Source organism: Ursus maritimus, unplaced genomic scaffold (genome assembly GCF_017311325.1).
Source record: "Ursus maritimus isolate PB19 unplaced genomic scaffold, ASM1731132v1 scaffold_4, whole genome shotgun sequence".
Taxonomy (NCBI): domain Eukaryota; kingdom Metazoa; phylum Chordata; class Mammalia; order Carnivora; family Ursidae; genus Ursus; species Ursus maritimus.
In genome coordinates, this window is record NW_024426552.1 from 14,908,627 (window position 1) to 14,936,238 (window position 27,612).

General features: G+C 38.5%; 1 protein-coding gene across 8 annotated transcripts in view; it reads left to right on the forward strand.

The window, feature by feature from the left end:
* GRIK1 (glutamate ionotropic receptor kainate type subunit 1) overlaps positions 1 to 27,612 on the forward strand; it is a 361,961-nt gene that overhangs the window by 278,124 nt on the left and 56,225 nt on the right. The window lies entirely within an intron of this gene.

Consider the following 27,612-nt stretch of genomic DNA (forward strand, 5'->3'; position numbering starts at 1 on the left):
TATAACCAATACAAGATTTGCTGTAGAGCAGCACTGTCCAGTAGAAATATTATGTGAGTCACATAGCTGTTAGATTTTTCTAGTAGCTACATTAAAAAATTAAAAGACACATGTGAGATTAGTTTTAATAAGATATTTAATACAGTATATCGAAAATACTATCACTTCAACATGTAACCAATATAAAAATCATTATTTAACTTTTTCTCATGATAAGTCTTTTAAATCCAGTTTCTATTTTATACTTACAGCACTCAGTTTGGATTACCCACATTTCAAGTGTTCAATAAATCTTGGTGACTAAATAAATAAGTTTTTTCATACATTATCTCATCCAACCGGGCTAACTAGGGAAAGATATGAAGTCGACATATATGGGATCCATATTTTTATCTTGATAGACATGGAACATATTGATAAGTTATAATTATAAGTATTTATCCAACAAAAACAATAATTAATGTGACCAGAGTAATTTTTTTTATTTTTTATCTTTATACTTTTTAAATTTAAATTCAATAAACTAACATATAATGTATTTTTGGTTTCAGAGGTAGAGTTCAGTGATTGATCAGTTTTATATAATACCCAGTGCTCATTACATCACATGCCCTCTTTAATGACCAGAGTAATTTGAGTAATTCAAGGACTTGATTTCCAAGTTTTATTGATCACATTATCTACATAATTAGACAAGTGCCCTATTCCCACCCACTTTACACACCCTGGGTCTCAGATTTGTGTTCCTGCCCGTTCAGTTGTTTTGCAAGTACAGAGCCAATCCATTCCATTTCAGAAAATGAGCCACCACATGAACCAGTGCCAAAGGAAACTAGTTTATGAAAAAAAAAAAGAAAATCCAGGTGCATATTCTAAGATAAATCCTTAGGAAATAAAAACTTGTTTGCCCAAAGTGCATGGAATAGATATAGTTAAAGTCAGCAGATTTAGAGTTGGAAATCAAATATTGGCAAGAAAAGCCATTATATTTTTAAATTATGCAGTGATCCATGCAAGCTGTTATTGCAAGATAATGGGTTATAAACAACACACATAATAGTTAAAATAATTATATATTGAACAGATGAGAATATGATAAATGCATCATTTCAGTTCCTGAAATAGCTGACATCCAAGGAAGTTATGTGGTCTAAAGGTTATGTTTATCATTTCTTCTTTTGCTTAATGTTTATTTTCATCACCATTATTATGTATACTTCAAATTAGTTTTTAAATAGCTTTTCTGAGAACTGGCTTAAAATTGTGGGTGACTAGGTGGAGCTCACATTGCTTTGATGGAGGGTGAATTTCAGAGATTTGTCATTGTATCACATTCCGGGGACATGAGTAAGACAGTAATTGTACAGTTAGACCATCAAGGCTGCGTTCGTACAATAGATACAGAGTGAGCCTCCTTTAATTAAAAACAAGTTGAAATAACACCACAATGAATTGCCCTCGTTAACTCTTCTATTCAGGAGATGAAGCGTAGATGAATTTTTGAAATCTATTAAGTTCTTTCTCTGTTCTCTTTTCTCAACACCATTCCCCCCCTCCAACTCCAAGTTACCTTTCTCTTTTGATCTTACTGTTAGTAATTCCATGAGAAAGTGTTAGCAAAATGAAAGTTTGCTAAACGAATGACTGTATTTAAGGAGTCAGATACTTAAAGGCATAATTTCTTTCCTACACGATCACAGGCCAATAGGGAACTTCTAAACCTGGAAAACCTTCAAAATTCAAAGAAAAATCTCTTCAGAGTTGGAATGAGGTGTAAGAGCTGATTTGGGGGGTGAAAACAAACTAAATCTATCTGCCCTTCTAATCCTACCACCATAGGCACCATGGCCTTAAGGAAGTCAAATGATCTCACTTCTTTGATCCACATGTTGTACAGTCTGCTTGTCCAGCTCTTCAGAGAAGAAGAGGGAAGGGGTCAGGAGAATGGGGTAGGGCACAGATGTTGTAGATCTTGTAGACTTTCCTAGGTATCATGGCCAGTGGGAAGAAGATCCTAATTCCCAGGGCTTGCTACTTTCCCTCTATCTTTCTCCCGATACTTAAGTGAGCAACTTTTAGAATTGCTACTTTATTCAATCATACCTTCTACAAATATTTTGAGTATTTATCAAATGCAAGTGGGAGAATTCAACGAGGAATAAAACATTTCCTGCCATCAAGGAATTAATAATCAATGGAGAAGATAGCTAACATAGTTAATATATAATTATTATGCATTAATATGGAAGAAATACATAGTTGACATAATACAAATAGTTATGATGATAGTTTACATAGTTAACATGACGCAAGACCTAATGAAGTACCGGAGAGTACAGTAAGGAGCCCCCTACAAAAACACAGAATCAATGCTCATGTTTTCCCCTCTTAAAATATTTGCCTTCCATAACTCTGATTTTTGTCAATTGAGCAGTAAGTTTTGGAATAACCCCTCTTCTGGCTGTAAAACTTCTGCAATGTGACTCAATAGCCATTTCAATATGCAGCATTTATTTTTACAATACTGCATTGTTAATGGAACCCATTCTTCAGGCACTCAGGGCGAAAGGGAGACTCCTTGCCAAGGGTTCATATTGAAAATGTGCTTGGTGATTCATTTAGCATATTTGATTATTCTTCAGAATTCCCAGACTAGAAATAGTGTGCTCACCAATGCATAAAAAATTGATGGTGCTAAACATTGATATCAATCAATAAACTTATGACCAGAGTATATGAATCAATTAACAAAAGTAGAGAGAGAATTGTCAAATATTGCCCTACTAATAAAAATTCTATTTAAAATACAAATTAAAAAGTGACAATTTCTAGTTGTGTTCAGGCCTGCCAAATATTGACATCTACAACTCGGCAGTCAGTCTAAAGTGGCCATAGTTTAAAGCTAGAAGGTTCTGACAATAAAATTTAAATTCAGAATTTCTTTTTAAGACAGATAATCAAAAGTCAGGAGCACTATTTTCCTTTGTTATATTTGTGTGTTTGGATCAGCAAGTGAATTACTTTCCATGACATGGGGGCAGACCAATCCATTCAAAGAAGGAAAGTTTATTATTACATATGAGTACGTATATAACAACTTTCCATTAACCCTTTCTCATAATGTGTTAAGGTGGTATGCTTCTAATACATGTATGTGTGCACACACTCACACTCATATATACTTGAGTCTTGAATTCAAGAAAAATACCAGTGTCATCTTGGTCCTATTACTTCTGAGCTATGTGACTAAGCAAGTCACATCAACTGTCTCAGTGACCTCAAAATTCTGAGTCTGTGTCCTTATAGTAAGTATTCTAACAAGAGGCAGGAAGGTTGATCAACTACTTTTCCACTTGACCTCACAACACCCCTGGAAGTCTTCCTTCCACTTTACATAAGGAAACTGAGGCTTAGCAAGTTTGGATAACTGGCCCAAGATTACGAGCTAGAACACAACCCAGCTAAAATCTTACACTGTTGAGTCGATGGTCTCCATCTCTGTACTCCACTGCCTTTCTAAGATTCCAGAATTTTAAGATGACTAGATAAAGCTTTAATCTCTACCTAGTGGTATGCAGTTAGCATGCCCCAAAACACTTGACAACACTTCTTTATGTATGTGCTTTTATTTATTTAATAAATCTCCCTGATAACCTTGCGGTTATTCAGCAAGATTCCTCAGAGTCCTCTGGGGCATAGCTATGCTTCCTACCCCATGACAGCCTGAAAAGTCACAGATGCCAGTGACCCAGAGTCTTCCTCTGTCCTGACGAATGATCAGGGGTTCTAGCACATCTGGCTCTCTTTGGTCAGTGGGTGTTCACCCTTCTTTGATACAAAATATGACTGTGTCCGCTGTAGCTCCCATTCCTCTCATTTACACTTACAGTGTACTAAAGAATTGAAACATCTAGACTGTAAACATAGTACACATAACTTCTCTGAAGTTCAGTTTTCAGCAACTTCGCCTATCTGACAGAATTATTTTTACTCCTTCAATGTTATTGTAGAAGGGTAGCTTGTAAGATTTTCATGGTAATATGGCAAATTTCCCAATTCCCTCATATTTCAATTGGGAAACGGAGATCAAGGAGTAGGTGTAACACTCTCTAATTGTCACGAACAGATGGGAGAGAACCTTCTGAGTGCTCGTGCACTGGGTGTGTGTTCTTTGGATACTATTCTGATATACTTGGTCATTTTCTCTGCCAAGTGCTTCCTCGGGGTCAGAAAATACGGGTCTGAATCCATGCTTTGTTCTGAATCCAAGCTCTATGTATATCACACCCTCATCTCATAAAATGAGGCTAATAGTTCCTACTTCCCACAAGAATGAGAATGAAAGAAAATAGCATTTGTGAAAATGTCCAGTATATCTGACATGGGACTCGGAGAGTGTTTTCCAAAGTGAGATATTTTGTAGCACGTCTGTGTGCTGATTGGAATGATCGTCAGAGAGGGACAAAGTGATAATATGAGAGAGGGAAACTGCAGAAGCAACATCCTTGTGTAGGTGAGAGAGTCTGGTGCACCCATGGGGTACGAGCATGGATAGTGCATCTTACTAACAGGAAGGAAATGGGAGAATTCAGGCAGACGTGCTGGTAATGAGGTGGGTGAATGCGACGGTGGGAACATGTTGCTTCTGCTTTCTCAGTAAGCTAGAAAGCAAGATCTTCAGGTCAGAGTCCGGATGATCAGTCAGGATTCCTTATAACAAGGGAAAAAGTGGGTGTTAGCCACATTACCTAGGTGTGAAAATTCTTCTAGGGTAGAACCGTTTAATGAAGGAAAAAATACTCATACATACCATTTACCAAGGTTACTCTGAAACATTTATTCTGCAATCAATATTGAGCAATATGTGCTGGGAACTGTGACAAGAACCGTGCCCATCAGACAGGTGAGATGTGGTCCCTGACTTCAAAGAAAGTAAATTCATATATGAAGACAAACACAAAGACATATGTGTCTTCCTCTGGGCTGACTTGTAAGCTAGAAGTATCTTTAAGATCTAGTGGGGGTCACAAGGGCAACAGTGTTCTCCATCTGAGTTGCTTTAAAAGCCATCTCAGAGAAAATGAAGGCTGGCCTACACTTTAAACAGTGAGCTAGAGTGTAGGAGGCAGCAGGGTGGGGAAGGGCATTCCATGTTTGGAGACTAGTTGGTGGCTGAGGATGAATTATGGTAGGAGATAAACTGGTACTTGATGAGCAGAGGCCAGTTCACAAAGGACGTTCTGTGTTAAGGAATAGGAGCAATTCTGTAAGCCAAAATGTAGTGTGTACCAAAATTACATGAAGAAATTGTTAAAAACAAACAAAAGAAGCAGTTATTTCCCACGTTTAACCCCCAGAAACTTAGGTGATTCTTACTCTAGTTTGAGAAAGATTGCATTTTAGGTAACAAGATAAAGTTAAATTATGTTGTCCATCCTCTATCCTCTGTGTATTGTATAATTCGTCACTAGCCAAGGATGTGAGAGATGTATTCATGCTTTCTGTTGCACCATTGTTCCTAAGTAACCTTTCATCTGTGTTCACAATATAGAAGATGCTAAAAGAGAAATTAGCCCAAATAAGTATGGCCTCTTGCCCTCAAGATATCAGATCTGTGTGAAGATCTAAGAGTAACACAGAACAGCAATGAACTCATGCTGAGGAGCAGGAAGGAGTAGGAAGAAAAGAAGAAAGGCCTGTATCGAGCCTTTCTTTTTCCCTAGTTTTCAGAACAGCAGGGGAGTTGGGGATATGAGGGGAAAATGTGGGGTTGCCGAGGAGGAGGGCAAGCCTCTTCTCCATCCTTCCACCTTTCCTTCTTGGTCCTATGTGGGCCAACCAGCAAGTTCAGCCCACGGCCAGAGCTTTAGTTGTCTACCTTATTGAAATTACAAACCAGTCATTTGAACGTCAAGCTAATTATTGCTTGAAAATAATATTTGAATGCTAACTCGCTTTGTGTGCAGCCTATGAAGGAATACTCAGGGAAGAGGATGAAAATGTTCATTGTTGGCATGTATGTAAGTCAATGATCCTAAGATTTGCCTTGGAAAGTCAGGTTTTGACACTAATGACTTGAGCTGACCTTTTGGGTATAAATGTTAGATTTTTTTTTTTTTACTCATTCCTTTTTTAAATTGATTTAAAGATGGCTTTAAAGTTTATGTGACATGATAAATAAGGGTAAAGGCAGTGTCTTTTAAGGAGGACATATTCTTTTCCCCTTCTAAATATCCTATACTCTTTTTAAGTAAATATTCTAAACCAATGGCAAACAGGCTGGTAACAACATTATCTAATTACCCAAGCGATGTAGACTTACTCAAATCATCCAGTCAAGATTTATGACACAGAAAAAGTATCTAATCAGAGAATGGCAGTAGCTGCGGCTAAAGTTCTTCTGAGAAAGTAATTGAAAAACATTTTTCTGAATCCATATAGGTGATGAGTGTGTGTGGTCACTGTCAAATATTTTCTAAGACAATTCCAACAACTGCAAGGGACTTGGTTTTAAAGAAATAATGAAGATTTGTAAATGTGACAAACTGTTGACCTAATTTTGAACCTAGCTAAGTTTGCTCTATTCAACGAGTTAACACATTTTCTTTTCATCTTCCTATTATTAGAAATGGAACCAGAGCATCTCTACACAAAGAACACATCTAGCCAAGAATTGCAATTACCCTCACAGCCCTCCCATTTTATCAACAAGATTTGCCAGCAAAACATTTTGGAAATAAGGACAATAAATGAAATTCTCTCTGCAAAAGGTTACCTAAACATTAGATAATTATTCTGCATATATTTAGCTTGATAGAATTCATATTTCAGATGCTAGTGCGTAATATGTTGACTTACATAGGGTCAAATTTATCCAAAAAATTATACAAGTGCTTTTTATTCATTCTATTTTTGTTTTTTTAGATCCAAACTTCTAAATTAATTATAGCTTATGAAACACGCAAGTCCAACAATTTTCACTTTGACTATTGACAAAATTATTGGGTATTGGTAAAATAAAGGTATTTTTGTCATTTTTATATTGGGATGAAAATTTGAGGAATTGATAAAAGGAAGGAGAAGTAAAAAAAAGGCAGAAGAATAAAATAACAAAAACAAATAAAAACAAGAAAATCTTTGGAATGAGACCACTAAGTTAAGTTTGGCTTCCCCATTAACTAATCTTACCTTGACTTCTCTGAGACTCAGTTTCCTATCAATAAAGAAAGGAGATAAAACCACAGGCCTTGGAGGGTTTTGATCATGATTAAATGAGATGACACATAATATAATATTCAGTCAATATTCTGGTCATCTTTCTACCCTCTATGAGCTTAAGGAAAGTTTCCATGTTGTCTTGAATGGTGGAAGAGGGAACTTCAGTAGGACAGAGAAGGAACTAGGAGAAATTTAGCCTCAGCCTTATCCCACCAGTGGACTTTGGAATGTGTTTTTCACCACAGCATGCATGCACCCCCTATGAGGCTAACACACCCCAATAATATTCATTTGTTGGCTATAGACTACCACTGGGAGTTTGGGGCATAGCCCCGAGGCATCTCCAAGCTGGCAGGCTCTCGTAGGCCAAGGACAGCCAACACTCCCTGTAGCAAGTACAATCTACTGATAAAGGGGGATGGAGTGTGGCACCAACCAAAACTGCCACAGATAGGAGGAGGAAGACTGATTTCAATTACATCAATTTTATTCTAAATCATGCACTCCAGCATAGAGTGATCTCAACGTAAACAAGACCAGTATGGCAATTCAGTTTTTCAAGAGCAAATATGAGAACAATTACTCACTTTTAAGAAAGGCTTACTATAGGATTCTTTGAACAGGAATTATTCTTAGAATATTTCACATGGAATTTGATTTACGTATATGTGATTTGCCTACTAATTTTAGGAATTAGTCTTCCAAGATCTCCAGAACTGTAGTCTTGTGAATCCATCAAATGCACAGAGTGAATGTTGCAGCTATATTGTGGGACACTGTTTTACTGATTCAGAAACTAGGGTACCTTATGTTACATGTATAAAATCATCAGGTTGTACACCTTAAGTATATACAATTCTTAATTGTCATTATAGTTCAAAAAAGCTTCCAAAATGAACAAAATATATTGAAATGCATGACCTGGAAAAATATTTCTTAGCTGAGTTATGTATGCAAATTTAAGGAAAAAGAAAGAAAAGAAAAGAAAAGAAAAGAAAAGAAAAGAAAGAAAGAAAGAAAGAAAGAAAGAAAGAAAGAAAGAAAGAAAGAAAGGAAGAAAGAAAGAAAGAAAGAAAATGGAAGAGAGAGAGGGAGGGACGGAGGGAGGGAAGGGGGGAAGAGGTAGGAAGAAGGAAGGAAGGAAGGAAGGAAGGAAGGAAGGAAGGAAGGAAGGAAGGAAGGAAGAAGGAAGGAAAAAATTAAGACGCCTTTACTAATACCATGAAGCTACTTACTGGGAAAAAGAACCTTTCAGTGTTGGAATTGTCCTAGAATTAAGGTGACCAACCCTCAGTTTGCCAGGGACCAAGGATATGAGAGTTCAGTTTTAAAACCCAGACAATCCCAATTCAGGGCAAAGCAAGACCTACTGGCCAGCCTACCTGGTTGTAGCAAGAAGGTTCTTTATACGTGTGAACTGAGAAATTAGTGTATTTGGCTCTTTAGTTTTAGATTATGTAAATACATAATTTGCTTCCTCCACATTTTATTTATTTTATTTTATTTTATTTTATTTTTTAAAGATTTTATTTATTTATTTGACACAGAGAGAGACAGCCAGTGAGAGAGGGAACACAAGCAGGGGGAGTGGGAGAGGAAGAAGCAGGCTCCTGGGGGAGGAGCCTGATGTGGGGCTCGATTCCAGGACTCTGGCATCACGCCCTGAGCCGAAGGCAGACGCTTAATGACTGAGCCACCCAGGCGCCCCTCCCTCCACATTTTAAATTGAGAATGAAACAAACAGTAGGTAGGTTTTATATCCTCTTCACTGCCCCCCACCATTGCCCAATGCTTGAAGAGTTGTTTTTTTATGAAGTTCCTAGTTACCTGACAGGATTTCTGTCAAGTATCCCACTTGATTGTTCTGAGGCAGAAACTGAAAATTCATCCGTCATCCCTGGTTTCTCTCAGCAGGTACTGAGCAAAGCTTTATCTTGATTCCGAAGTGATTTTTTATTTATTCCTATTCATTTCTATTTTGAGCCATTGGGAGGCTAGAATTTTATCCTCTATCAACTCGAAAGCTGGCTTTCTACTTTTTAAAATTTCAGGAAACCACACCATTGACTAAATCAATTTGTAATTGGATTTCCTCAGTGTACACGAAGCCCGTAGTTGTGTGGCGCCAAGAGCAAAAAACCCAGAATTTTAAATGATGTGTTAACTTTCATACCAGTTAAGGGACTTATGCTAAAACCAAAGAAGAAAGTGAACACATCCTGGTTTTATGTTAACTTCAGTGTTTTTCTCCAGAACATCGCCACTTTCTAGCCCCCTCCCCCACCCCGGGCCTGGATCACGCAGTGAGGTTCTTGTTTCACACATTTTTCTGATCCAAGCAACTGCTGGCAACCCTCTGACCTCAGAGTAGAGTAGAAGTAAAATTTAAATTTAGAAAAGACTAGACTGTTCCCAAGAGAATGAGAGTAGGTGATGATCTCTCTGGAGCAAGTCTGACAAAGTGCTTGCCCTCCAAGTCTAGAGCACGTCCTCTATTTCAAGGGAGTTTAAAGAAGGGCCATGGCGGAAGCAAGCCATCTCTTTCAATAAATTGCTTCATTGAGTTCTAATTCTGTGCCTTGTAACACTTCCACATGTGGTGCCCTCATCCCATTAAAATTGCTGTAAACCTTACATGAGATCACCTAGCAATTTGCTGTAAGAAAAAGTCCACTGAGAACTGAAACAGTACCTGCTACCTCTCAGTTAATACCCCACTCTTGAAAACCATGGAGGTGATGCTTGCTTTTACCCATTGGTCTACTCAATATTGTTGGGGCCCCTGTCCACATCCAAACCAACGTTTGCTGGTGGACGCACCCTAAAGTAACTGGCTAGTAACTTCTTAACATCAAATGCTTTTCACATGCTTCATACACACGTCTTTACAGACAATATGGCATCTCCAGGAACAGAGACTGAATTCAACTTCGGCACTTAATGGAAATCTCTAAGAAGTAAAAAGAACCATGACCCTCTCTGACGAATGCTAGATATGATTCCTAGATATGAAGAATATTTTAGCTCTCATCTTCATTCATAACGCTCCTGCAAGGTAGATTTTTGTATTCCCATTTGATAAATGAGGAAAATGGAACTCAGTTGGTTTGATCAACTTGTCCAACTGGTAAAGTGCAGAGAGAATTTGACTCTCTGGGAGGCCAAAGTCCATGATGCTTTGTTATATACCGGAACTGCCTCCACTGAAGAAATTTCTGTTCAGTACGTTTAACTGACAGCCTCACAAAAGGTATAGTAAGAACATTTATTACAAGTTATTTGAAGCATTAATACCCTGTCCTCAATGAATCAATAGTTAAATAGGAGAGGCAGACAAAGGGAAACAATTAATCCAATACAGAGTAATGCATACATTCATAGGGAAAATTACAGAACACTATGGGAAACTTAAGAAGAACACCTAATCTGGTCTTTAAGATTCAGGGCTTCTTGGAGGAAGGAACATTAAAGATGAAATCTGAAGGACAATTCGAGATTATCAAGATGCTGCTAGGATATTAGGCTACCCCAAGCCTTCCAAAGAGGGTAAATGTGATAAACTAGAACTAAGGGGTTAATGAATACATGGGAATCAAGCCAAAAGCCATCGTTCAATAAAGAAGAATTGCAAATTCAAACGATCATGAAGCAATAGAGAAGAAACAGACTTTGAATAAATATATTCTAAAATAAGTAAGTTGCTACATATTCTCCAATACCAGACTATTCAATACCAGCCCCCGGAGTCCCCTCAGAAGGTAATTTGGCTTGAAGCACGTTAAGGATACAGGGGAAATAAGTGAAACTGATACCACACTCCAAGCCTCTGCCTATCTGTAATGTTTTTAATACTAAGCAAAATATGGATGACAGATGTAAGATGATCTTTTATTCCCTAGGCTCAGTGAATTTACATTAAATGGAAATAAGCAGCCTGTCTTAGTAATTGGAGTGTGACCCTTTTGCAAGCAGCTTCTGGCAACAGGCCTGTCCCGGAGCGCTTGTAAGGCCATTGCCCCAGGGTAGCTGGGGGGGGGGGGGGCGGGGCGGGGTACAGTCTGGCAAGAACTTCAGGAGTACCTATGCTGGTACTGTCACAAATATCAGACAACGGAGAAATGGACGTTCAGCAGCTATATTTATCGTAGGAGGAGGCCTCCTCACACTGCACAGAGCCAAGTTCACGTACTGCATTCTCACTGCTAAGGGACAGCAACAACCCCATCACTGCTGTGTCACTGTGCTCCTGTCTCAGGTGTTTTATGTATTTTTAATGCAGCAGTAATAAGATTATTAAAAATTAAACCAGAGGTGTACTTTCATTACCATACTTTCAGTGTAGTTTGCTAATTAGAGATCTGGAAAGCCCATCTTTTATAATTGGTTTTTCTTATTTTAAAATGTTTTATTCAGTGATGCCTGATAGTAAATTTTGCTCCATACCAAGAGAGAGAATGGAAGCTGATCTAAATGAGAACGAACCCCACCTATTCTAATTAACATGATTCAACTGAACTGTAATGGTATCAAACAATTGACTTTTACCATTCCAACTTAATTATTCTACAATAGGCAGAGTAATGTATGCTGCTTCCCCCTTAAAGCAATTTTGAAGGCGACGTCTTTGAAGTATGGCACCAAGCGATTTTTTTCTCACCCACAACTTGTGAATATTGTTTTAAAACACCATTAAGTCAAATAACCATAGTCTAATTAAGTCTTTTGTGGTTTTAAGGCAGTTTCATGAAATGCCACTGGATTTATTTGACTCTTTTCTTCACTTGACTGGAAGTTCTTGAGAGGCTGAGTGAATCTAAACCCCAGAATTCTGGTCCTGAGGAAATAAATGCTGCAAAGTATTTGAGTTGAAAAAGTATTGCTTAATCTGATGTTAGGAGAACAAAACTGAAGGACTTACTCAGCAGTTCTGCCAAAATACCATGATATTGCTTTAGGCAAGTCCTACTCCCTTCTCTGGGCTCTGGTGGGTACTGTTGCAAAAGGGTTAGTTAAGAAGCGGTAGGAAGATGAGCACTTGGGATTTATAACATATGAACCTGTCACAGAAAAATTAAAAAAAAAAACCCAGAACTAAAATACAAGATAATTTTTTAAAGCTAAGTTTATCTGTTTGATGAACAAGAGAGTGGTATATCTCTCAGAAAAAAAATGAGTTCTGGAAGTATCCTGGAGCTGAATGACAGAGTAAGGACAGAAACAAAGGAAGGGACTTACTCCATGTTAGATTTCTAAGCATGGCATTCTCATGGATTCATTAGAGAACTGGGCTGGACATTCCTCCTTAGATTGGCCATTTATCTGGTTTAACTTTCAGAAGTGTGGTTTTAGTTTTCAGAGAGGACCAGAGTGGGTTCCTAACACTGCTGGACTCTGCACTCAGGCAGCACATACTTGTGTAAGCACATGTGGGGAGTTGGGGCAAATTTCCAAGCCAGGTAGAGGAAGGAATAGAACAGTGGACTCTCAGAGATTGTTCCATTTAACATCTTCACGTATAGAAGCAGACATGGAAGCCCCATGAGACGAAGTGATTATCCCAGAACCATAAAAGTCTTGCTACTTGCAAGGAATCCAAAGTCACAAAGGACTGAGGTTGAGAAAAAATAGGGCTATTCTATTGTGATCCAGATAGGACCACGGAAGTCTCTGACATTAGAAAGTTTAACAGAGAAGGGCTCGTGTTATCTCAAAATAATTTCTTTTTTTTTTAAGATTTTACTTATTTATTTGACAGAGAGAGAGAGACAGTCAGCGAGAGAGGGAACACAAGCAGGGGGAGTGGGAGAGGAAGAAGCAGGCTCCCAGCGGAGCACGGAGCCCCATGTGGGGCTCGATCCCAGCACCCTGGGATCACGCCCTGAGCTGAAGGCAGACACTTAACAACTGAGCCACTCAGGTGCCCCTCAAAATAATTTCTGATTGAAGTATGTCATTTGCATCTTCTAAAGTTGAGTATCAAATAATTTTTAATGGAGGATTTTAACCAGAATTCAATTTATTGTCACATACTGGATATATTCTATGCATGTAACACTGTTGGGTACAGGAGGAGTGGTGAGCAGTGAAAGTAAAAGATGAATACAAACCTGATCTTGACCTTAAGGAAACCATAATCTGGAGGGAAATACACTAATCGTAACACAAGACTGCTATGATGTGGGCTATAATAGGCTATAAGTACAATACCATCAAATTCCAGAAGAAAAGCTATACATTCTAACTGAAGGGATTGGAAATGGCTTCAGAGAAGAGACAATATTTGAACTGACCTTGATTTTTTTTTTTTTTTTACTCATTCAAGAAGTATTTAGTGAGCACTACATGAAGACTCTATTCTTGGTAATTAGGATACATCAGTGAACAAAATAGATAACCATCCTTGCCCATGGGAAGCTAGCCTTTTATCAATGAGCAGTAAGTATATCTAAGAACGTATCAGGGGACAGAATTCCAGGTAAAGAGAGTAGCAAAAACAAATTAGTGAGTGTTGAATATGCATGAAATCTGGGGAGGAATGCACATGGTTGAAAGACAAAGTTCATGTATAGCTATTGGGGTGAAACGTGGTATAGGGGAGGAAAAATAATTTCCCCCTCCCCCTCTAAGTTCTTGACTGAGATGACCCAGTAATAAGAAAAAACAAAACAAAACAAAACAAAAACAGGTTAGCAGGAGAAAAACAGATGTTTAATAACATGTGTAGATCCTGTATACAAGGGAAATGCCCAGAACACCTTAGTAACATTGGAGGGGGTGAAGAAGCCAGGTTTTCCAGCAAAGCACAGTAAACAAGAGTATGGTTGTTATGCAGATTTAAATCCATTTCTTCTCCATTGATAAGTTCCTACAGATTAGTCATTCTTCTCTTCTAGGACAGAGAAGGAGATCCCTTTACAGATTTGGAGATTTCCCTTATAAATGTAAATTGTTCTCACAAAAGAATAATTTCTGTTTGGTTTTCAGAGCTTGTCTGTTTCTGCTGTTTTCTAAAAAATAATCAGCCTAAAATAATCCTTATGCCAAAAGACATATTTTGGGGTGACAAATTCTGCTCCCCTTGACAAGGTGAGGTGGAAAAGGTAGTCGGAAACAGTCGTAAATAGTACATTTAGAAAGGTGGATTTTTCTTCTTTAGGTAATTGAAAATATTGCTTCAGGAAGTGTTCCAATGAGGGATCCGAAACACCCCAGTACACACACTGTAACTGCTGTGATTGTTGCTGTGCAGGAGCACTGGAAAACACCGAAGATCGGTGTAAATGCTTCCAGAACTGGCAGCAAGAAGGCGTCCCTGGACCCTGAGCAGAGCCCTGAAACTTCCAGGCCTTGTTCAGGTCCACACTGCTGTGTGAGCTTTGGACTGCTATGGTCATGCCAAGGAATCTTGTCTATCACCAGGATAGTGTTCCACTGAGGAAACACTAGTGAAAAAGAAGGAGAAGGAGAAGGAGAAAGAGAAGGAGAAGGAGAAGGAGAAGGAGAGCAACAGGAAGAGGAAGAAGAAGGAGAAGAAGGAGGGGGTGGGAGGAGGAGGGGGAGAACCCACCACCCAAAACAAAACAAAACAAAACAAAACAAAATTCCTAAAAACTTGGTTTGAGGCCATGCTAGGGATTTATGCATGTATCCCAAAAAAGGAACTGTGAGGTCAGTGTGACCCCAAGGATAATTGTAATAACCAGGATCCTTGGGGGCAAATCTATTTTTTCAGGGCAAGGACAGGCTTTGAATAGACTTAGTAGATCTCTTTTGCCCACAATACACTGAAAAGCATTCTCTCAGACAGGTCTGTATTATTTCTAAGAAGTTCCTAGAATATAGGAGTATAGGATCCGATCACTATATGCCTAGTCACATAAGGACAGCATTCCACTAGACCAATGCTACACTGAGAGCTGTAAGAGTGTGCAGTTTTTCATACCCTACTTGTCTTCTGTGACTTCGATCTCCATCTTCTCCTAAAGACTGTACTGACCATACCACCCACGGCTCACTTATCCCAATTATGGGAAACTGTTATCAGTGCCATTCACTTACTTTTTTTTTTTTTAAGATCTATTTATTTATTTAAGAGAAAGAGAGAGTAAGCAGGGGGAGGGACAGAGGGAGAGGGAGATAAGCAGACTCCTCTCTGAGTGGACAGCCCCATGTAGGGCTCTATCTCAGGACCCTGAGATCATGACCTGAGCTGAAATCAAGGTCAGCCACTCAACTGACTGAACCACTCAGGAACCCCTATTAACTTTTTAATTATATATTCCCTGCAAAGGGAGAGAAAGAGAGACCTTAATCCTCCAGATTCGAGCTCCTTCGGAACTGGAATCAGACTCCATGCTTGATGGCTCACTGGTATCACTTGGTGGGATTATTCATCAAACATGGGCAATATAGAGCCTATGGAAAAGGTTTGAGCCCTATTTCAATAATTCTCAAATTATAGTTTGAAGACCATCTTCATCAAAACCAAATGGAGTGTTTGTAAAAAAAAAAAAAGAAAGAAAGAAAGAAAAAGAAAAAAAATGCAGATCCTTGGTTCCCACCTCAAATGTGTCCTGATGATTTTGTGCTCATTACAGTTTGAGGGCCACTACATTAATGTAATTGATGATGTAGAAAGGCTGTTGTTTTTTTTTCTGACAAGCAGCATAAAGTCTTAATATACAAAATTCAACAGAGTGAGTTTGAGGATTTAATTGACTTTGTTAAATGATTCATGAATTGGGCAACATCCTATCTAGCAAGTAGAGGGGCGCTCCAAGGAGTTGTACAAAATGGGTGGTTTTTATAGGAAGGAGGGTGGGGCAAGAAAGTTATAAGGAAAAGAAAGGACTGTTCCAGGCAAGGTCACTTTCCATGTGGGGGATGGTGAAAGGGGGTCTTACCATACCAATTACCTCATCTTCGGCCCATGTTACAAACTCTTTGGCACCCATCAGAAAATTCCTGACTGACAGTTGAAGGTTTACATTCCTAGGGGAGGTTGGAACTAAAATTAGTTTCAATACTAAGCCCTGCTTAGGTGACTTGGCCTGGCCCAAGTAACAGCACTTTGGGCCTGTGGTTTCCTTTTTGACGGAAGAAAGGCTCTAAGATGGAGTAAGACTCATTGCAAAATGGTCTGTGAGTAATCATGTATCTGTGAGAAGAGTTAAGGAACACTTAATTAACTAGGTCAAGATAATAAAAGAACTGAATTTTTATCGAGCTTCCATCTGACAGTACTCTGTTAGATGCTTTGAAGCATCTTCTCTTTTAATCTTTACAACAACTAGGTAAAGACAGTATTGATTTTTGCAAATGGAGTTTGAAGAACTTAAGTAACTTGCCCAGAGTCACCCAGCTAATCAAAGACAGAGCCAGAATTCAAACCTATGTTGTTTGATTCCAAAGTCAAGCTCTTCCCAATATACCATGTTAAAACTTGGTAACAATTAAAATTAACTATCATTATGTCTGAAACCATCTTTTTTACAATGCTGAGTTTTTAACTAAAATTTGTTTATGAACAATATGTGAAGACCAATGAACTTATTATCAGTATGTTTTTGTTGTTTTTAAACACAATTTCTGATTTTCTTTTTGGTGAAGCTCATAAAAGCACATCGATTAGCGATTTTATTAAATCCTCCTCTTTTACTTGAAAACTTTGCATTTTCCATACATCTTTCTGAACTACAAACTGGTTCTGTCATGTTGCCATGTGATGTGCCTTATAAAAGTCAAGGCATCAATGACATCTCAGAATAACAGAAAAGGAGGTATTTTTAGCTTAATGAACAATGAGGAAGACAATGTACTGAAGAGAAGGGAATCCATGGGAAATCCAGGAAGAAGGCTTGAAGGGAGGAGACTCATTGTGACTGAAGATAAAGGACTTTAAACATGCTGCTCAGTCTTACAGTTAAATTTTAAGTCAGCAAAAGTTACCAGCATTTATGGTATAAAGCCAATGAACAGCCACATGCAACCAATCCGAAACGGAAACCCCAGAAAGTAGGACCATCCTGGGACTTTAAGCCCCTGGTAAGCAGGTAGAATGGGTTTCTGAAGGGCAGCAAAGGGAAGTGATGACAGGAAAATTAGAGGCATTTCAACCAAACTAACATTAATACCAAGAGTTCAACATTTTCTAGACTTTCCCCTTGCTCTGCACCCTGACGGCCCCTGGAATACTGTGTGTAGATTCCAGTTGCCCCAGGACTTCTAAAGAGGGAACTGCATGGTGAAGGCTGATGGCTTCTTTTAGTCTTAAGTCAAGATACCAGCACGTTCCAGCTGTGAGATATCGATCTTCAGGAAAGGCTGCTCTATGCTCCATGAAGAAACTGAGAAGTAAAATGCTGGAGGCCAGGTCAGAAGTTTTAGTCTCTCTAACTGAACCTGACAGATCCAACTTGGGTCAATTTGGGCAACTCAGGCTTCAAATGTACCAGTGAGTTAGTGGGAAGTCAAGATTTTAGTGCTGATTTTACATTTCATTTATCTTTCCTTTTCAATTTTTTGTGTCTTGGCTTGAGAATGTCCGTTCCTCATGATTCATGCAAAGTCCAGTGTGAGGATTTAAATTGGGAGAAATTGGCCCACGCCTCTTCATTTGCTTTCTCATGACCTCATCCGCAGGAACGCAGCGTGGTGAAGGAGAGAGTATTTGAGGTAGAATTGGTTCTGGATCTCTCCAGTGCATTTTACTAACAGTAGGGCCTCTTCTCTTCAGTAAAGTGGAGACACTTCTTCTTACCTTATCTGGCTACTGTAAGGATCAAATGAGATAATATACATACACCACTTAGTATTTGTCAGTACATAGTTTTTAAAGTTATCAACATGACTTTCATACAATATAAAGAAAGCATGTGCCAAAAATACACTTACCTTGCTTGTGTGGCTCAGTTGGTTAAACATCCGACTCTTGATTTCAGCTCAGGTCATGATCTCAGGGTCCTGGGATGGAGACCTGCATCAGGCTCCCCACTCAGCGGGGAATCTGCTCAAGGATTCTCCCTCTCCCTCTGCCCCTCCCCCCATGCATGCTATGTCTCTCTCTCTCTCAAATTAACATATAATTTCATAGTCTTGACCATAAACAATAGAAAATAGTAAAACTAGCAAAAGTACAATCACCTGCAGAATTCAATCTTCCTTGGGTGGGCCTGTTAGACAATGATCCCATAGGAACTTAAAGGAGATGCAGTCATCCTTTTGCTTTATTTCCAAGTTTCAGACAATTTGTTCAGAAGTCTCCTTTTGTATCATAAATAATCTCCAGAGCTTGTTCATATTACAAAAATTCTGGTGTCATTGTGTTTGGACCTGATTAGTTTACACAGTAAGGTGTTAATCAACCACATAAGCTTCTTTGAACATGGCCAGCAAATTCAGAGCTACAGTTTTTAAGCAACTACTCAGCCCAGAAAAGTAACTTTTATATGCAAATTTTTAAAGGAATCTCTGATTGCATTTTCAAAAGCTTTTTTTGTTCCAGACGTGTTTTTGTTGCTTTTATGGGCTCTTTTATTCCAGGGTGTATTCATTTCCTACTGCAGCTTAAATGAATCACCACAAACTTGGTGGTTTAAAGCAACACAAATTTATTCTCTTACAATTCTGAGGTCAGAAGTCTGACATGCTTTCGGGGGGCTAAAGTCCAGGCATCGGCAGGACTGGTTCTTCTGGAAGCTCTACAGGAAAATCAGTTTCCTTGTTTTTTCCAGTTCCTGGAGACCTCCAATAATCCTTGCCTTGTGGACACTTGCCTCTATTTTCAAAGTCAGCAATGGCTTTGCATTTTTCAGTCTCTTTCTCTCTGTCCCTCTGCTTCTGCCTGTCTGACTTCTGCTGGGATCCTCTTATAAAGACGCCTGCAGTTACATTGGACCCACACAGATAACTCGGTATGATCTCTCCATTTTATGATCCCTAACTTGATCACATCTACAAAGATCCTTTTGTGTATTTTAAGGTATGGGGATTAGGACATGGATACTTGGGGGTAGGGGGTGTTATTCTCCCTAACACACAAAGGTAAGAAATTAAATCCAAGAAATTCATCTGCACAGCATTCCTATAATGCCTATCTATATTTTGGTGAATTTCTCTTTGAAGTACCCAATAGCTGATAGATTTCCTGACCTGTCAGGCAATGGCCTTCCTTATCACCTGTAAGTGTGAGATTCCATAAACCACAGAACAAATAACAGACCAGTTTCCTGAGAGGGTTTCTGGCTCTTGGGTCTATAGATAAAGGAGAGCGTTTGTTCCTTGATAGTGGGTTTGCTATATCTGATTAAATGAGATTTATTCTCAGGTGTAACAATCCTGGTTTGACCTCATTTACACAACCAATTTGTCAAACTCTATCCTGGTAAAAACAGAAGACAGATATCTGTTGTCTTATGCAAATGACCACATTGCCATAAAATCTACTGAGCTGTTACTAAATTCTGAGGCTTCTGGGAGAAGAAAATACCATGTAAAGAATGTGTCACGTGTAGGTTACTATGTTGAGGTTTGTAGATAAAAAAAGGACATTTTAACTCCCTTAATAAGACATTAAAAACCATATCAGCAATACTCAAAGCCAAAAAATCACACTTAGATTTCTCTTCATCATTCATTTAATCTTAAGTCTTGTATATCTGGACATTGGGTCAGCCCTCTGCTTTCATAAGGTCTACTCTGAACCTACTAAAAAGAGTTCTAGAGGTCCCAATTCAGTGCTCTGCTAAAGTCCCAGTTGTCTAAGCGATGTCACTTTAAGCTCCAAAGTCTGTACCCATGGGTCTATTTCTTAAAGTACCAATAGGTAAGAGAATCTGGCACCATTTTCCCATTAGCTCTGAGACTGTCATTCTTTGACAAAGGCCCATATAGCAAAAATTCAGACAAACATTAGGAGAAAGTAGAAACTACTTGATGCTGGGAATAAAGGTCTATCTGATCATATTACATAGAAGGAAAGTTATAAACTTTATGTCTTCTTAAGAGCAGACTAAGGACGCCAAGACCAATTGTCATTTTAAAAGAAAGAGAAAAAAATCCCACCAGTTTTACATTCATATAGTATTTGAAATAACAGGATCAGAGGGCAGGGGGTGGGGGATTGGGATAGGCCGGTGATGGGTATTAAGGAGAGAATGTATTGCATGGAGCACTGGGTGCTATACGCAAGCAATGAATCATGGAACACTACATCAAAAACTAAGGATGTACTGTATGGTGACTAACATAACATAATAAAAAAAATTAAAAAAATAAAAAATAAATTTAAAAAAATTAAAAAATGAAATAACGGGATCGACAAACTTAAAATATATATTTTATTAATAAAGCCATCAAAACTAAACAAACTTTGCCAAAATTTTAACGCACATCTTTGCTTTTATTCAGACTTATCATGTTTGCATCAAGGCAAACAAAATTCAATCCCCTCAAATAGTATACACACTCATGCTCTTTTGTTCACTATACTTTTTCATAATTTGGTACATATTTTCTCTTTAGCTTATATACAAAAGTATAGCCCATTACCTTATATAAACGAGCATGCATAATGCAGTCCTGCAGAACCACATACAGCCTTTGAACATCTTTTTCAATGTGACAAAAAGAAGCATATTGATTACTATGACCCAAAGGACAGTTTCTCTGTGACATATACAAATAATAAGATATATAGAGATATACATGTATATATGTACACACACATATACAGTGACCAGTTCATCAGTATTATCTCTTATTGAGAAGCCATTTAGATACCCAAAGATTATTCATTAACTTATCATTAGCTCAAGGTCTTAAACTCAATAAGAAACTTGGAAATTATGCTTAAACGGACACATCACAAAGCGTAATTACTGTTGATATAAAAATTTTGTCAGAATCCTAATTCATAGTCTCTCATGCTTCATTCCCCTGAGAGCTTCAGAGGGGAGAGGGAGGGGGAATGGGATAGGCTGGTGATGGGTAGTAAGGAGGGCACGTATTGCATGGTGCACTGGGTGTTATACACAACTAATGAATCATCAAACTTTACATCAAAAAAAAAAAGAATCCTAATTCAATATAATTACATACATAATTTATATCTCCTTAATTTTAAACATTATGCAGCAATTCTAGCAATTCGGTATACCAGTATAAGAAGTTTAAGAAGTTCATGGGGTGCCTGGGTGGCTCAGTCAGTTAAGCGTCTGCCTTTGGCTCAGGTCATATTGCCAGGATCCTGGGATGGAGTCCCAAGTTGAGGTCCCTGCTCAACAGAGTCTGCTTCTCCCTCTGCCCCTCCTCACCAGTTGTGCGCACTCTCTCTCTCTCAAATAAATAAATGAAATCTTAAAAAAAAGAGAGAGAGAGAATTTTAAGAAGTTCGATTTCCTACCCCCTACAAGATATAAAACACAAATTGGTTAAAAAAAAAAAAAAAAAAAAAAAGTGGGCTTAAACTATAACTCAATACTGATAAAATTAGGTGAAAGATACGTATTGATTCTTTTAGTTATTTTTTTTAAAAATCCTTAAATGTGCTCAAAGATGCACTTTGACTATATGAACTTGGGTTTTTACATAAAAATGCTTCTGAGCTAACAGTTTCTGAGAACTTTTTTATTATTATAAAATATAGTAAAACTTTAGTTTCTCCATATAATGGGAATCCTGGGTATATTAATATAAGTAATCAAAGAGGTAACCAAAAAAGAGGCCCTTTGATTTGCAAGTTTTTATAACCTAATATATTAATACTTTCTGGAGATAGGAATAAATTTCATACTCACAGAATGAGATAAAGAGGCTTTTCTCATTTCCAGACATAAGATACAGTCTCTGAGGGTTGCAGCCTCTGTTCCACAATCTTAGCCATGAGTTGAAAGTAAACATAGAGCACAAAAAATATTGGGCGTGGAATTCAAGGGGTATTTCTCCATTCCAGTGAACCTGAGATATATTCTTGCTCAGACCAAAGAAAAAGGCTAACAAACCAGATTTTCAGTCATTTGTCACACTACTGACAGAGAATTAGATTACTTTCTCTACATGACAGACTACCAGGTAATCAGAACAAAATGCCAGATTCCAATTCAGTGTTGCCACCAATAGAGAATGACTTAAAGGCCATGTGCAAATCAGATTTTCATGTACACAGCACGTTTTCCTGACTAAGTTCTTGAGACTAGACTAGCATTCAAATAACCATTAGTCCCTAGACTTGGTCATGGCCAAAACCAGGATCTTCTGAGACACAAAGTGCTCCCTTGACTATGCAGTAGAGATGGCCCAGTGGTCAGAAACCAGACACAGATCTACTGGTCTCTGCACCGAGTATAAAAATAGAAAGAGCCCAAACTATGAGTTAGGCAAGGTACTTACAGACTGAGAGACTTGGGCAAGAATCAGTATCAAAATATAGAGTCAAAAGAAAAGAACAGGAGAAACAGAGTTAACAAAGGTAAAATCCATTACTGTTTGGGATTTGCTCCAGGACTGGGATAAAGAGGACTAAATGACCCATAAGGTTGGCTTTGGCAGGTGAGTTTATTTGGTCATCTTGGTAGAACCATCTCCAAAACAGACAAAGTATAATTTTAAAATAGTTACAAATGTACTAATACAAAATGAAGTGAGCAAGGTTGAAGACACATTGAACTTTGAGGGCACGGGCAAGATGGTGATGCTCATTCCAAGGAGATATGGAGGAAAAGTAATTGTAGAGGCCACCTGGAAAATCACAACTGGTTAACGTGCCAGGGCAATGAAATTATAATTTGAGGGTTATCTTTTCTATTAGACAGAAATCGCTTACATCTTATAGATTTACATTTTACAGAGTCTGGGAATTAAGATACATTTCCCTGGAGAATCAAGTTATCCTTGGGTGAACCTCTTAGACAATGGCCACTATGACAAAGGCCATGCAGTCTTTTTAATTTTTTTTCCCTTATTTTCAAATTTTGGTAAGTTTCAATAACACATAGAATAGTCATTTAAAAATTTCTTTCTCTCATCTTAATCTAATTCAAAAGGAAACTAACCTTTGAGTTCGCCATGAACTTTCTATCTACAATACTCTTACAAGAAATACATAATTCCTTAATACATAAATGAAAATGCTAGAAATCATTGTCCTTAAAAGATCATATCTAGTAGAAAAGCACATTCTCTCCCGCTCTTTTGAGAGGAAGTTTCTTTCAATAAGAAAGAATTTATTCCCCATGGTAAACGGGAATGGCTGTGTCAGGGAAAATTCTAAGAAAGGAGGCTTCATGTGCTTTTATATATTTAAGTCCCCTTTAGGAAAAAAAAAGAATAAAAGCAATCATTTTAACAAAATTGTTAAAAGTTGACTATTACAAGAGCCTAGAGTCAGGTACTAGCCACTTACTTCCTCAAAACTAAAATATATGTATTTATTTGGACAGTAAAGATTATCTTGAGAAAAAGCATACAAGTAAGACATGAATGAAAACTTCTGTTTCTCTTCTTCCAGCTCTTGATTTCTGTCTCTTGGCCATCAGATAATGTGCCTGATAAGAGAAAAGAAAAAAGTCACACCATTTTATTCACTTGCTGTTAGACAATTGTTGTCAAGAGGTCTTGTGCAGGGTAGAAATTAAAGCTATTTCCTAAAATAGGGACAATAGTTTAAGTATTGTTTTCAGTTAAGTATACTATAATTGTCCCCTGCGCAAATGTTTCTACATAAGGCAAACAAATTGTAGTTATGACTAATATAATTATATATCATTATCTAAATTGTATATGCTTCAGCCTTGCCCCAGAAAATGGATTCCTTATGGATCTTATTTCCCATATCCAGGAGTTAGTCATTGTCTATTCACCCTAACCAATAACGCATTGGTGATTAATAAATGCTAATCACCAATTACTTTGAAAAATAAAACAAAGAACATAGACAGAAATGCTCATCTACAGATGGGAAGCAGGAAGACGAAGCAATTGTGTCAGGAAGAGAAGCTTGACTTTGAAGGTCAAAAGATATTCCAGCTCAGTAAAGAACCAGGCAGGGAGTCTTCGTAGATATTTGAGGCAGGGAAGGAAGCATTGTTAAAGCATGAAAAAGGAACTTTTCTGCCACTCGGATGAGCAGGGAGGAGAAGCGAGAAGTGGGAATTGCACTGCACCAGTGACTGGAACGCTAAATTCAAGAACCAAACCAACGCAACAGAATCCAAACAAAGGGACACGATAGATACACTTAGTGGAAATGAAATTGGATTTCTGAACTGGATTTTAAGACCCTGCTATGAGCTATAGGCTACATCAAGAGATAAATGCTACAAATTCTGTCCGTTTTCAGAGAGCTCCCTAAACTCGGGACAATGTATTGAATTGACTCACAGCATGACCCCCGAGAAGGAAAAGTTGCCTGTAGAAAAAAGCTTTCTGAAAATCCTGTAGAACTTTAATGAAGAAAACTGCCTCCTTCCACACAGATCAGGAAGAGGGTTAAAACTGCACATTTTGAGAAGTATGGAGAACGCCCCTATAAAACTGACTGAGTCCAAACCCCTAACACAGTACAAATTTCCACCCAACTGAAGTCAGGCAAATTGCTTTCCACTCTCAGGTTGATGCTATGACACCAATGCAGTGGCTTATTCAGTGACTGTCGTTTACCCCACCGGTCCAAGAAACCAGCCCTGGACTTGCAAAGTAAAAAGGGACCAGAGTCCAAAAAGTAGGACTGGAATATGGTGGGAAGGAAAAGGGGATTACAATGCCAGGAAGTGTACTTACATATACACAGGAGAGGACACTTCCTACTTGCATTCAATATTGATTTTTTTTTGGTCCCAGTGCAGAGAATGTAATTACCTATATTTCAGCAAATATAACAACAGGTGTTACTGTCAACTCTAAAAGTATGCCATCTCTTTGTTTAAAGCTGGTGCTAGAGTTTGGCATTATGACTTCCCTTGGCAATAAACTCAGGAGGCAAAGTTCAAGGATCTGAAGTACTTCTTATGTGTTACTGCCCTGGAGTAACTCACATCTAGTTTGGCCATGTAGATGGCTTAGGCGAGAGCTGAAGGCCTTCTGTGTCCAGGTATCATTTCCGGACATGAATTTAACTTCCAGCATTATCAAGTGATAAAATTTACCTCTGACTTGATTTCCATTCCATCTGCATGGTAGTCAGAAAATATGTCTGGGTTAATTGTGTTGGACCCTGACAATGAAGTTGATTCCATTCACTGTTCTGTCTGTAAGAACTTTAACGGCAATGCTTTCTTCATGAAACTGACCACCCTGCTGGGGAAGTATTTCCATTAATACTTAATGGTGTGCAAGTTGGTGGGTCAGGGAGATGGAGGAAATGTGCTGTCCCTATGTTCATATACGGGCATGTGAATATGTTTCATTTTGTTCTGTGAGAAGTACCCGCTAACCAATCCTCTGCTTGCAGTCTTGGTCTTTGAGTCATCCTCCCCTCGTTCTGCGAAAACGGTCCCCCTAGAGTGCACATCTGTCCCTGACACTCCTAGGCCTAAAACATTCTGATGATTCCCACATGCCTATTGAGCAACGTCCAAGCAAAAGAGCATAATTCGTAACACCCTTAAGAACGAGTGCCCACCTACCCCCTTCCTAGGCCCATTTCTCATCATTCCTTACCTTGCATGATGGATCCATGGCAGACATAATTTATCTATAGTTCATGCTTTCTACTCAGGCTGTAAACCTTTGCTTGGCCAATTTCTCTCTTTTTTTAAAAAATTTTTTTAAAAGATTATTTATTTATTTATTTATTTGACAGAGAAAGAGTGAGGGAGAGAGAGAAGGAGCAGGGGGAAGGGGCAGAGGGGTAAGCAGACTCCCTGCTCAGCAAGCCCAATGCAGGGCTTGATCCTGTGCCTTTGGGATCATGACCTGAGCAGAACACAGCTGCTTAACTGACTGAGCCACCCAGGTGCCCCTGCTTGGTCAATTTCTCATCCTTTGAGAGCTTAGGCATTCCTTCCTGTAGCAGTCTTTTTGCTGAGTCTTTCTGGGCAGTTGGGATAAGTACTTCTTCCCCATACTTCTTTCTTTAATTACTATGTGCAAATCTTTATCCTCACACCCCCAGTGCTTCCTTGTAGTACATTAGTGTTCTTGTTCCTACTAAACTGTAAGCTACCAGGTTCTATATTCTGAGGTAGTTTCTGGCACAGAGAAGATGAGAACCAGCAGTGCCAATGGTGTTAAATCCTTGTCCAAAGGCAGAAGAAGACCAATGTCTCAGCTCAATCAGTCAGACAGAGAGGGCACATTTTCCCTTCCTCTGCCTCTTTGTTCTAGTCAGGCCCTCAATGTATTAGATAATGCCCACGGACACTAGGGAGGAGATCCGCTTTATTCAGTCTACTGATTTAAAGGGAAACACCCTCACAGACATATCCAGAGACAGTGTTTAACCAGATAACTGAACATCCCATGACCCAGTCAAGTTGACACATAAAATTAACCATCACAAGCTCTAACGTAAAGTCGAGGTTTAGACTAATTTATAGGCAGCATGAATCCATTATGTACTTTAAGTGCTGGGGGAAATGGCATGAGTATGAAAATTGTATTTTAGGACAATGAATCTGATGTTGGTTTGTGAAGTGAAATACAGAAGAGATCAGAAAAGTGTACACATATGAGTCCTGACACGTGAGGTAATACAAGCCAAACTCCAGAGTTTGTGGGGAATGTGGGAAGGAAAATAAGAGATAGTTGTCAAAATAATACTTGTTTAAGTTTTCAGTACTTTCAGTGAGTGAAGAATAGTGTGAAGTTCCATTTAAACCTCACAGAAACCCTGCATGGTTCAGACACTGAAATCTGAGACAACCCAGGTTCAGGTTAAGTCACTTGCCTGAAGTCACACTTCAGAGATTCAAACCCAGCTCTGCGATAAACTCATACTCTTCCTGCTGTGTTGCTCTGCCTCTTGGCCAAATGGGTAAATGGGGCACGTGGTGTAAACATGGCAGATATAGCATATCTTTCAGGATTTTCTTCACATTTCACAAATGTCCAGTGATTTTGGAAAGGTCATGAGAGAGAAAAACAGCCAGGTAGATACAAAGCACTGAGTTCCCATGTATCCTCATTTGCAAGTCAGCTCAAATTAGACAAAATTGTCCAAAATCACCTAGAGATTGAAGCTCAAGAAACTCCGGGGCCACTACTTTTTATTTAATGCAACCATCAAAGATGTCCAGTGTGAGTTCTGTGAAGGCAAGATTGCTGTGATTTTTAGTTTTTAAAATGCTGCAGATATACATGGGGCATGCAGAACAATGACTCCCCTAAAAACACCCATGTCCTACTCCCTAGAACGTGTAAATGTTATCTTTTATGGGGGAAAAAAAAAAAGACACGGCA